A 12487-nucleotide genomic window follows, 5' to 3' on the forward strand; every position below is an offset into this window, starting at 1 on the left:
ATCATGTTGGATTATGAGGAGGAGGATGAGTCCGACTGCAAGGATTGTCTGGTGTCGGTGGTGACGACGAGGATTTTGAATCCTGCTTCGTTCCACCGGCACAGGCTCTCAGCTCTCCAAGCCCTGCAAAGGGCTCGGCTGGGGTAATTACGCCCCAGCCTAGCGGCGATATGCACGATGTGTGTAAGCGCGCCGCAGAGAGACTGAATATTCCATGGCCCGCTGTCGTGGCGGAGGCCCCAAGGTCCCGCTACGAGGGGAAGAAATTACCCCAAGCGAAGAGGGCTGCGAGGCACTTCCTCCCGGTGTTCCCGGAACTCCTGGAGGAAGTTACCGCCTCATGGAACCAAAACCCTTACGCCAGCAAAGCCACCATTCAAGGTGCGTCTTCCCTGGATGTTGAGAAGGATGGATAAACATGCCATGGCCCGCATGCCTCCCATGGAGCCCCTGGTGGCAGCTCACCTCCATCCACGGCTGTCAGCTGCCTCGTCCAGGGCCCCCACACTCCCCACTAAAGCCGATCGCCTCCAGTCTGCCATGACTGAGCGAGCTTATAAAGCAGCGGCTTTGACAGTGAGGGCTCTCAACGTCACCTCCATGTTGTCAGCTTACCAAGCGCAGCTTTTATAGATATCTGCCCGCCTGCGCGTACAGCGATGCGCTGTACAGGCGGCGGGGAAGTGCATGTCGATGTTGGTGTTACAGGAGAGGACGAGATGGCTAAATCTGACCAATCTGTCCGATAGAGAAAAGGAGGACATCCTTGACGTGCCTATTGTCCCCGAGGGTGTCTTCGGCTCTGCTCTCGCCTCAATGCAAAAGCGCTGCGAGGCGAAGAAAAAGGAGGATGAGGCTCTGCAGCTGTGTCTTCCGAGGAAAGCACCTGCCGCCGCGCACCCGGCCCCCCGGCAGACTTTCGCTCAGGTGGCCTCTAGGAGCGCTCCCCCTGCTTTCCGCTTTCGAAGCGCCCCAGGGCTCAACCGGGTGCGAACACCAAAGGCCCCCCGGACACCAAGCCCGCTTGGCCAAGGAAGCCCTTCTACTCTCCGTCGACCCAGGCTGCTCAACCGGGCCCGTCACCCAGTCAGCAGGCCAGGCAGAAGAAGAAGGCGACTTAGCGGTCAACCCCACCGCGAGCAGAGCTGCCAGCCGTTCCCTGTTCCCTGGCAGCCCAGCTAGTGTTAGGGGAGAAATTACCCAGTGCCACCCATCCCTCTGTGCGACGCGGGGGCCCAGAGTTCAGTTCGTGCGTCCCATTAAAGAGGCGAAGAGACATGTTTCAGATGTGGGATTGTTCAACACCACACCAATGTCTCACAAGCACTCACACACAGTTTGTGTCAATAAAGAGTTTTTCACTGACGCATCCAGGCTCACAGCCGCACAGGAGATATCTGAGGTTCGCTTTTCAGGACACAGTGTACGAGTACCTAGTACTGCCATTCGGCATGTCACTGAGCCCCAGGGGGTTTGTGAAATGTGTCGACACCGCTGTAGCCCCCCTCAGGGAGCGGGGCATACGCGTGGCCACCTATCTGGACGACTGGCTGCTGCTGGCGCGCTCAGAGCAAGAGGCGGCGGCGCACACAGGCATGTTGCTGGCACACCTAGCCGATCTGGGGTTTGTGGTGAAAAGGGAAAAGAGCGTGTTAACACCGAGGCAGGACATTGCTTTTCTGGGTCTCACGTTAAATTCAGTGAGCTACACAGCTCGCCTGTCAGCCGAGAGAGTAGACATTTTCAGGTCCACTCTCTCTCATTTTGCCGTAACACGTCGGGTCACGTACGTACTGTGTCTCCGGTTACTGGGACTGATGGCCTCCACCATATTGGTGGTGAGGCTGGGCAGGCTGTACATGAGAGATTTCCAGCGTTGGGTGGCTTCTCTCAGACTGGATCCTGTGCACCACAGACGCCGCAGTGTCACGGTTTGCGCGTCCTGTGTCAGGGTGCTGCGACCATGGCAACAGCCGTCTCTGTTGACAGCGGGTGTGCGCATGGGCGCAATATCTGCCAGAAAAGTGGTGACAACAGACGCCAGCCTGTCAGGCTGGGGCGTTGTGTTCGAGGGCAGATCCGCGAATGGGATGTGGAGCACAGATCTCAGACATGCCCATATAAATTATCTGGAGTTGATGGCAGTGTTTCTGACGCTGAAACATTTTCTGCCGTTCCTCCGGGGACATCATGTGTTAGTGAGGACGGACAATACGACCACGGTGGCGTATATCAATCGCCAGGGGGGTCTACGTTCTCTACAGTTACACACTCTTGCACGCAGACTGATATTATGGGGTGAGGTGGATCTCCTCTCAGTGAGAGTGACCCACGTTCCCGGAATTCAGAATGTGGGTGCGGACCTCTTGTCCAGGGGAAATCCTCTCTAAGCGGAGTGGAAGCTTCACCCGTCTGTAGTAGAGCAGATTTGGTCACTTTTCTGCTGTGCGACAGTGGATCTGTTTGCGTCGAGGGCGAACACACAGTGTCCCCTGTTCTTCTCCCTGCACGACCGGAGCGCACCGCTGGGGCTGGACGCGTTCGCTCACGAGTGGCCGCGCGTCCCGCTTTACGCGTTTCCACCTCTGGCTTTGATTCCCCCGACACTGCTCAGGGTGCGGGAGAATCATCTGTCACTAATTTTGATCGCTCCTCACTGGCCGTCCATGCACTGGCTGGCGGAAGTGAGGCAGCTCCTCCACGGTCACCCGTGGCCTCTCCCGCTGCGCAGGGACCTGCTCTCCCAGGCGCGCGGGCAGATATTTCACCCTCATCCGGAGCGCCTCGTCCTGTGGGCTTGGCCCGTGAGTGGTTTAATCTGAGCCTGACTGGGTTATCACAGAGTGTTGTTAACACGATTCAGAATGCCAGAGCATCATCCACTAGGTCTCTCTATGACTGTAAGTGGAGATTGTTTGAGGATTGGTGTGCTTCTGCACAGGAAATCCCTTTTCAGTGTCCAGTTGGTACAATCCTGTCCTTCCTGCAGGACTTGATTGATCAAAAGAGGGCATTTTCTACTGTCAAAGTTTACTTGGCAGCTAGTTCCGCTTGCCATGTTGGATTTGATGGAAAACCAGTGGGCCAACACCCCCTGGTTTGTCGTTTTATGAAGGGTGCATGGAGGTTGCTCCCCATCTCTAAATCTATGTCACCATCTTGGGATCTAGCAGCGGTGCTTGGTGCCCTCTCTAGTCATCCTTTTGAACCACCGGATAACGTCGACATGAAAACGTTATCCCTGAAGGTGGCTCTGTTATTGGCTTTGGCTACAGCTAAATGAGTGAGTGATATTCACGCTTTATCTGTACATCCGGCATGTATGCGGTTCACCCCGGGGAACCTTGGGGTGACACTGAGGCCGAATCCTGCTTTTGTTCCTAAGGTTGTTAAACCATGCTCCCCAGTGGAACTGGCAGCTTTTCAGCCGCCTCCCTATGGTTCTGTGGAACAGCAGCGGTTACACATGCTGTGCCCTGTCCGTACCTTACACACTTATGTGGAAAGGACAAGGAACTTTAGGAAAGGGGATCAGTTGTTTGTGTCCTGGGCTAAGCCCCACTGGGGCAAACCTATCACCAAACAAAGACTTTCTCACTGGATAGTGGATGCCATTGCATTGGCCTACTCCAGCTCAGGCCTTCAGGTTCCGACTGGTTTAGTGATGGTGTGATGGACTAATAGTGATGGCCTGTTACAGCAGCTCTCACTTTTCGTACCTCTTTTAGTGTGTAAATAGTGTTTTTAGTGTATTTTTGTTGTTGTTTTTTTAACTACATTGACACTTTAAGCAAGTGCGCAGCTATGGATGTTCACATTTTAACATTCGTAGTTTGCTCCTTGCTGTTTTCGGCACTTTTTGGTGTGGCTGTGGGAAACTCACTCAACCACGGCTCCCCATTCAACCACGGCTCCATTGTTTACACCCGGGATCAGCTGTTGGGCCTGCGCCACACACCCCTTCTCTGCGCGGAGCGGCCGGAGATCCCCGAGGAGTTACGGAGGAGGAGAAGAGGATGCAGAGCGGGAGTGAAGCGCAGGGAGCGGAAAAGACGGTTTAAACCATGTTTACCGTCTGTCATCATGGGGAATGTAAGATCTCTCCCAAACAAGATGGAAGAGTTGACGGCGCTGACCCGACTGCAGAGGGAATACAGGGAATGCAGCCTCATGTGCTTCACAGAGACGTGGCTGACTGAACTTTCACCCAGTACGTGAACTGCCACGCTAGAGACAATAAAACTTTGGACCTAATGTATGCAAACATCAAGGATGCATGCACCTCATCCCCCCTCCCCCCGCTTGGTCGCTCGGATCACAACCTCGTTCACCTCGTCACGGACTACACCCCTGTGGTGAATAAACAACGACCTGTGAAGAGGACTGTTAAGGAGTGGTCCGAGGAGACCAGTGCCAGGCTCAGAGACTGCTTCGAGACTACAGACTGGGAGGCACTCTGCAGCCCCCACGGCACTGACATTGACAGCATGACCCACTGCATCACGGATTATATTAACTTCTGCGAGGAGAACACTGTGCCCTCCAAGCTGGTACGGTGTTTTCCCAACAACAAACCCTGGGTGACCCCCGAGATAAAGGCCCTGCTGAACGAGAAGAAGAGGGTCTTCAGATCGGGGGACAAAGAGGAGCTGCGCAGAGTCCAGAAGGAACTCCGGCTGATGATCAGGAAGGGGAAGGACAGCTACAGGAAGAAACTGGAGAAGCGGCTGGAGCAGAACAACGCCAGGGACGTCTGGAGAGGGCTGCAGACCATTGCAGGCCACGGAAAAGGTGTGGGAAGACAACAACCCAGCGGGGACAAGGACTGGGCAGATGAACTGAATCTGTTCTTCAATAGATTTGATTCCCCCCCCCCTGCCCCCTCTTCACACCTCTCCTGGCCAGCCCCCCTCCCCCTCCCCTCCTCAGCCTGCCACCTTCGACACCTGACCCCCACCAGCCAACCCCCACCCCATCTCCAGATCATCATCCCCCCTTGAGACTCTCACCACTCCTCACCCCCACACCCCCACCACAGTCATCCTCCACCCCCCTCTCTATAACAGATGATCAGGTGAGAAGCCAACTCAAGAAGATCAAGGCAAGGAAGGCCCCGGGCCCGGATGGTATCAGCCCAAGACTGCTCAAGGACTGTGCTGACCAGCTCTGTGGTGTGATCAGGCATTTGTTCAACCTAAGCTTGAGCCTGGAGAAAGTCCCAGCCCTGTGGAAGACCTCCTGTGTGGTCCCGGTGCCGAAGACGCCGCGCCCCAAGGAGCCTAACCACTTCAGGCCAGTTGCCCTGACTTCTCACCTGATGAAGACGATGGAGAGGATTATCCTGAGACACCTACGACTGCTGGTGGGCACACAGCTGGACCCCCTGCAGTTTGCTTACCAGCCTGGGATTGGGGTGGATGACTCAGTTACCTACCTGCTGCACAGATCCCTGCTACACCTGGAGGACAGCAGGAACACTGTGAGGGTCATGTTTTTTGACTTCTCAAGTGCATTCAACACCATCCAGCCTTCACTGCTCAAAGTGAAGATGGAGAACGTGGGAGTGGACCAACACCTGGCTGCATGGACAACGGATTACCTCACCAAGAGACCACAGTATGTGAGGCTCCATCACTGTGTGTCTGACGTGGTGCTCTGCAGCACAGGTGCCCCTCAGGGTACGGTGCTCTCCCCTTTCCTCTTCACCCTCTACACCTCCGACTTCACCCACAACACCACCCACTGCCACATCCAGAAGTTCTCAGATGACACAGCCATCGTTGGATGTGTTCCTGAGGGGAATGACCTGGAGTACAGGGCGGTCATCACAGACTTCGTCAGCTGGAGTGAGCTCAACCAGCTTCAGCTGAACACCAGCAAGACGAAGGAGATGATCGTGAACTTCCAGAAAAAAGCATCCAACTTAACACCAGTGAACATCCAGGGATTGGACATAGAGGTGGTGGAGAACTACAAATTCCTGGGTGTTCACCTCAACAACAAACTGGACTGGTCCGACAACACACATGCCCTCTATAAGAAGGGCCAGAGCCGCCTCCACCTGCTGAGGAGGCTGAGGTCCTTCGGAGTGTGCAGGGCTCTCCTCAGGACTTTTTATGACTCTGTGGTGGCTTCAGCAATCTTCTACGCTGTGGTCTGCTGGAGGGGGGGTAGCACGGACAGAGACAGGAGCAGGCTCAACAGACTGATAAGAAGAGCGAGCTCTGTCCTGGACTGTCCTCTGGACTCCATTGAGGAAGTGGGGGACAGAAGGATGTTAGCCAAGCTGGCGTCCATCATGGGCAACACCTCTCACCCCCTACATGACAATGTGGGGTCCCTGAGCAGCTCCTTCAGCAGCAGACTGTTACACCCACGGTGTAAGAAGGAGAGGTTCCGCAGGTCCTTCATCCCGGCTGCAGTCAGGCTCTACAACACCAGCACCACCTGATAATGTTGTAGTCCCTGTCTATTATCTTTATCTCCACTCAACCTCTCACCATAGCTGTATTTGTATTTTTATTTTTCTTATTTATTTTTTATTTTTTTACTCAGATCACTATGCACAATAATATTCAACACTTTACATCTATATTTATATCATGGTCACTTATAATGGTTACATTGCAATATTTATATTTTCCTTTATACTATCTTGTAGTATTATTTATATTATGGTCACTTACTTTTAATTATTTTTTCTGTATCATGGTCACTACTGTTGCAATAATACTTATAATACTTTTGTTTTCATTACAATAACACTTACATCACTCCACTTTCTCCCCAGTACCTGCTTTTGCACAGTGTCTGTTTTGCAGGTTGTTTTTTGTTTTTGTTTTCTGTATATTTTTACTCTCATTATGTGTAGTTTAGTAGTGTATATATTTTGATCTTTCTTTTTTATTGTTGCTTCGGCACTGTTATTTAAATTCTGTTTTTCTCTTTTTTGCTGTAACAAGTGAATTTCCCCGTTGTGTGGATAAATAAAGAAATCTAATCTAATCTAATTTACGGGGACATTCTACTAGAGGTCTCGCGACCTCTTGGGCCCTGTTCAAGGGAGTCTCTATCCAAGACATCTGCGTTGCAGCTAGCTGGTCTTCTCCCCTCACATTTGCGAGGTACTTCAGGTTGGATGTCACATCCCCTGGCCTGACCCACGCTGTCTTGAGCGTGGGCTCTAATGTGGATCTCACTCCTAAGTGAGGGGGGGCTGGTGGTCAGTCACCGAGATAAGCTTGTCTGGCAATACGGGAGTCTCCATATCCCATAGTGAGACATCGAAACGAATGCTAAGAAAGAGAACTTTAGGTTACTTTCGTAACCCCGGTTCTCTGAGTAGCATGAGTGAGATGTCTCACCAGACCGCCCTTCTTGCTGCTGGGGTGAAGCAAGAAGAGGTGTGCTTGTTTTGAATGACGTGTGATGCCGCGTCCGCCGTATTTAAGGTGCGGCACCTTGACGCAGACCTCACGACTGCCAGCCTATCAGGGCTGCCGAATTGTTATAGTGCTTCTGTGAATACGCGTGAGGGGCGTATCCCATAGTGAGACATCTCACTCATGCTACTCAGAGAACCGGGGTTACGAAAGTAACCTAAAGATTTCCCACACACAGCCAGAGAATGTTCTGTTGCTTTTCAGTATGATTCATTAAATCAAAACACACACTTGAACAAACATAAATAAACTGACTTAAACGGACTAGCTTTGCAGCTCAGTGTCTCTCTGTCTCCTGAGCCTCTTCCTGACTCTCTGTGTCCAGTTTCTCAGAGTTTTTTTCAGCTAATCAGCTAACACCTCTCACCTGTGCTGATTGATCCTCTGTGATGCAGGTGACGGTGCTCTCCCAGCCACCTCTGCATATTCATTGATTAATATGGCTTTTCTAGGATTGATATGAACAATGTGATGAGCATAAAATACTTATGTAATCACACTGAATGTTAATGTCAGACATTTCTCTGTGTCTTGATGAAGGTTGGTGAGCTTTATTAACACCAGACAGCAGTGGAAATGAGTTCTGCATGTTCTTAATTTTTCTGTCCTTGACATGGAACAAGACACGCATAAAGTGACTCTGGTGCATAGGCTGAGTGGGCGTCTCCAAGCACAACTTATGGTTCGAGTTCTGTAGGTGCAGCAGCATCAACGTGCAAAAGGTTTGACTGAGGTAATATATAACTGAGAGGGTCTTTGATTAATAAATTCAGTCTTAAACACTTCATCTCATCACTGTGAGAAAGCTGTACCAGTCACATGACACATGCCATACGACTGTACAACTCCTCTCGGATATGGCGAGATGCGAGTGATTAATGCATTTCAGTCAGATAACTCACTTTCAAACGTTTATTGAACCAGTAGAACAGGTTAAGTGTTTGGTGTTTAAATAAACCATCTGATAAGTTAGGTGTGTATTATCGATGGTTGTGGAGAGTGAGGTATGTCACATGGTGTATGTCACATGATTGGAGCAGCGCAGCTCAAGTTGGCTGCCTGAACTAGCTCGCAGGCGCCGCTTGATGAACCACGTCACTAAGCTGCCAGACAAACTTTGTATAGCTTCAGTTATTTATCTTTTAATGTCCATTAGCACAAACGCCTTCACAGTGACAGTTTTGCATTAGTTCTGGTGGCTAGATTTTCATCCCACTGCAGTGTGCTTATTCTTTACTCATTTTAACCTTTCATTATTGTGTTTGTGTGTTTTACTTTTCTGTGCATCTATCTATCTATCTAAATATTATTCAGATATAAATACAAATTGATTTACTGAAGTAATCCTTGTTATGTGCCTTGTTTTGTTTTTTTTTCTCTCTCTCTCATCTCCTCAAGGTGGGTGCTCTGGAAGCACCTCCACTGGCACAGCTGAGGCCACTCTGGCATCAGGGTGTGGCCAATAAGACCCTGAGCCGAGCGTCAGCTGTCGCCAGTTGGCCAAACAGCAGTTTGGAGAAGGCACGTGTGGATGTACTGTGTGCAGTGTTGGTGTTCGGGTTTGGAGTTGTTAACGAAGTTCCTTTTGAAGTCTTGGACATTGTTAGGGGTTCCTCTGTGTTTCTTTTTCCCCTTTTTCTTGTTTTTGGCCCGGTTTATTTTCCAATTGTTTGTCCCTCATACCCTAGACATCTTAGGGACGTAACAATCCTGCTCTAAATACAAAAATTTTTAACTTTTCTAATGTTGAGGAATTCAACTTTTTTTGCTCAGCACAAAGTCCAAGACATACTTCGAACCGAAATACCAACAACGTATTTTGTGCCTATCCTCCACCTGTGCACTGTGCTTGGCACCAAAACACCACACAGATGCATGAAGTTGTCTGTGCTGTGTATGCTGCTCATAATGCCATTATGAAAAAAAAAAGAGGCTAATGTCTTCAATGTTGTATTTTAAAAAAAAATTTCAGATGTGGGAGGGGGGGCTGGCCAGGAGAGGTGTGAAGAGGGGGCAGGGGGGGGGGGAATCAAATCTATTGAAGAACAGATTCAGTTCATCTGCCCAGTCCTTGTCCCCGCTGGGTTTTTGTCTTCCCACACCTTTACCGTGGCCTGCGATGGTCTGCAGCCCTCTCCAGACGTCCCTGGCGTTGTTCTGCTCCAGCCGCTTCTCCAGTTTCTTCCTGTAGCTGTCCTTCCCCTTCCTGATCATCAGCCGGAGTTCCTTCTGGACTCTGCGCAGCTCCTCTTTGTCCCCCGAACTGAAAACCCTCTTCTTCTCGTTCAGCATGGCCTTTATCTCGGGGGTCACCCAGGGTTTGTTGTTGGGAAAACACCGTACCAGCTTGGAGGGCACAGTGTTCTCCTGGCAGAAGTTAATATAATCCGTGATGCAGTGGGTCATGCTGTCAATGTCAGTGCCGTGGGGGCTGCAGAGTGCCTCCCAGTCTGTAGTCTCGAAGCAGTCTCTGAGCCTAGCACTGGTCTCCTCAGACCACTCCTTAACAGGCCCCTTCACGGGTCGTTGTTTATTCACCACAGGGGTGTAGTCCGTGACGAGGTGAACGAGGTTGTGATCCGAGCGACCAAGCGGGGGGAGGGGGGATGAGGTGTATGCATCCTTGATGTTTGCATACAGTAGGTCCAAAGTTTTATTGTCTCTAGTGTGGCAGTTCACGTACTGGGTGAAGGTGGGAAGAGCAGAGGACAGAGGGGCATGATTGAAGTCACCGGAGATGAGGAGGAGGGCTTGGGGGTGCTGGCTTTGAAGATGCGAGATAACTGTGTGGATCCGATCTGAAGCTTCAGCAGCGACCGCCGAGGGGGGGATGTACACAGTCACAACAATAACATGTGAAAACTCCCTCGGGAGATAGTATGGCCGCATGCTGACCGCTAACAGCTCCAAATGTCTGGTGCAGAGTATCTCCTTCACGCTGATGTGTCCCGGGTGGCACCATCTATCGTTAACCAACACAGCGATCCCCCCTCCTTTCTTCTTACCGCACTCCGTTGCTTTTCGGTCCGCTCGTACGAGTCGGAAGCCGTCCAGATTTACGTGTGAGTCCGGAGAAAGTTCAGTCAGCCACGTCTCTGTGAAGCACATGAGGCTGCATTCCCTGTATTCCCTCTGCAGTCGGGTCAGCGCCGTCAACTCTTCCATCTTGTTTGGGAGAGATCTTACATTCCCCATGATGACAGACGGTAAACATGGTTTAGACCGTCTTTTCCGCTCCCTGCGCTTCACTCCCGCTCTGCATCCTCTTCTCCTCCTCCGTAACTCCTCGAGGATCTCCGGCCGCTTCGCGCAGAGAAGGGGTGTGTGGCGCAGGCCCAACAGCTGATCACGGGTGTAAACAATGGAGCCGTGGTTGAATGGGGAGCCGTGGTTGAGTGAGTTTCCCACAGCCACACCAAAAAGTTCCGAAAACAGCAAGGAGCAAACTACGAATGTTAAAATGTGAACATCCATAGCTGCGCACTTGCTTGAAGTGTCAATGTGGTAAAAAAACAACAACAAAAATACACTAAAAACACTATTTACACACTGAAAAGAGGTACGAAAAGTGAGAGCTGCTGTAACAGGCTGCCACTCACGCAGCGCCATCTTGGATGGTTTGTGTGGATGGTTTGTGTGCTGTGTTAACCCCCGCTAATTTCTTGTTTCCCTATGATTCAGGTTCATCGCCTCCTGCTTTCCAAGTCTGCTTAACACTATGCACTTTTCCTCATTGGCTTCCATTGCTTGCCGAGGATTCAGTTCTCTGCCTGCTATTGGAAATGGTAAATGGTTTTGTATTTATAAGTGCTGTCAGTTAAACACGTTATTAACGGCGTTAACGCAAACCCATTTTAACGCCGTCAATTTTTTTAACGCAGAGCTGCAGCTTCAGTACCTGTGTTCGCCTCCAGTCTGACCTGCCCTTGCTTTTTGTTTTAATATTTTGCCAACTAAAATATATATTTTGAAGCTATTGTAGCGTCCCCGCTTACACAGGACACGGAACTTCTTCGTGGTTTAGTAACTTGTATTATCCTCTACACGAACATGTGCACCTCTCGCTCTTACTCCGTCACTCGCACACATCAACAACACTTCACTTCCTCATTGACCCCAACCTATTGGTCCAAACAGTCACATGTCCCACCCAGACCCCTTCACTGACCCTCAGGATATCAGAATGCTCCTTCAACACAGTGTTTTACTGAACATACGTCAAAACCAAACAAACATAAACCCAGTCCGTTACACTATTGGGCTGCAGCCATATGTTTTTATTTATTTCAAAATAGGGTACTTCTTATTTCATACATTTTCCACAAATATGGGGAGGACTCAAATAGCCCTACAAAGTTCTGTGTTTAATTTATTTCAAAGTAGGCCGACACTTGCCTGTGTATTTTGTTTGTTTGTTATTTTGTTGCTTGTCTGTTTGAGTAGCTAGCTGAAAGCAAAGAAGTAGTACGCTAACTTTTTTTTGGTAACCTAACTGTTACGGTTGATTGTTTCTGAAATAAGAGGCCTGGCTGCTATGTTCACAGCAAACTTGAAAAAAAGAAAATATTAAGCCATGGTTTAACTGCACTATAGGCTGAGTCCTTGTTTACCTGAAATGTGCATTTTATAATTTTATTTTGTACCGCCCTGTTAAGCAATGTTGTGTTTCAATAAAATAAAACATTTGCATAAAACAAGCCAATCCACTTTTCCATTTCGATAAGAGCATTAAAACGAAAGTAAAATTATGGAAAAAATAAATGAAGGGACATTTAGAATATATAAAAATTTGCGTTTAATCGCGAGTTAACTATGACATAAATGCGATTAATCGCGATTAAATATTTTAATCGTTTGACAGCACTAGTATTTATATAGCGCTTTTCTAGTCTTGATGACCACTCAAAGCGCTTTACAGTATGGAGGGCCATTTCAGGGTTCATTATCTTGCCCAAGGACACTTCGGCATGCTGATGGGTCATGTTGCAATCTGGGACATGTGCTGCTCCATTTTTCATTCAGAAATACAACAGAATCCATGTACT

General features: G+C 49.7%; 1 pseudogene; it reads left to right on the forward strand.

The window, feature by feature from the left end:
* Nucleotides 1-423: 423 nt before the first annotated feature.
* On the forward strand, nucleotides 424-10788 carry LOC133019027 (uncharacterized; annotated as a pseudogene).
* Nucleotides 10789-12487: the final 1699 nt, after the last annotated feature.

Source organism: Limanda limanda, chromosome 14 (genome assembly GCF_963576545.1).
Source record: "Limanda limanda chromosome 14, fLimLim1.1, whole genome shotgun sequence".
Taxonomy (NCBI): domain Eukaryota; kingdom Metazoa; phylum Chordata; class Actinopteri; order Pleuronectiformes; family Pleuronectidae; genus Limanda; species Limanda limanda.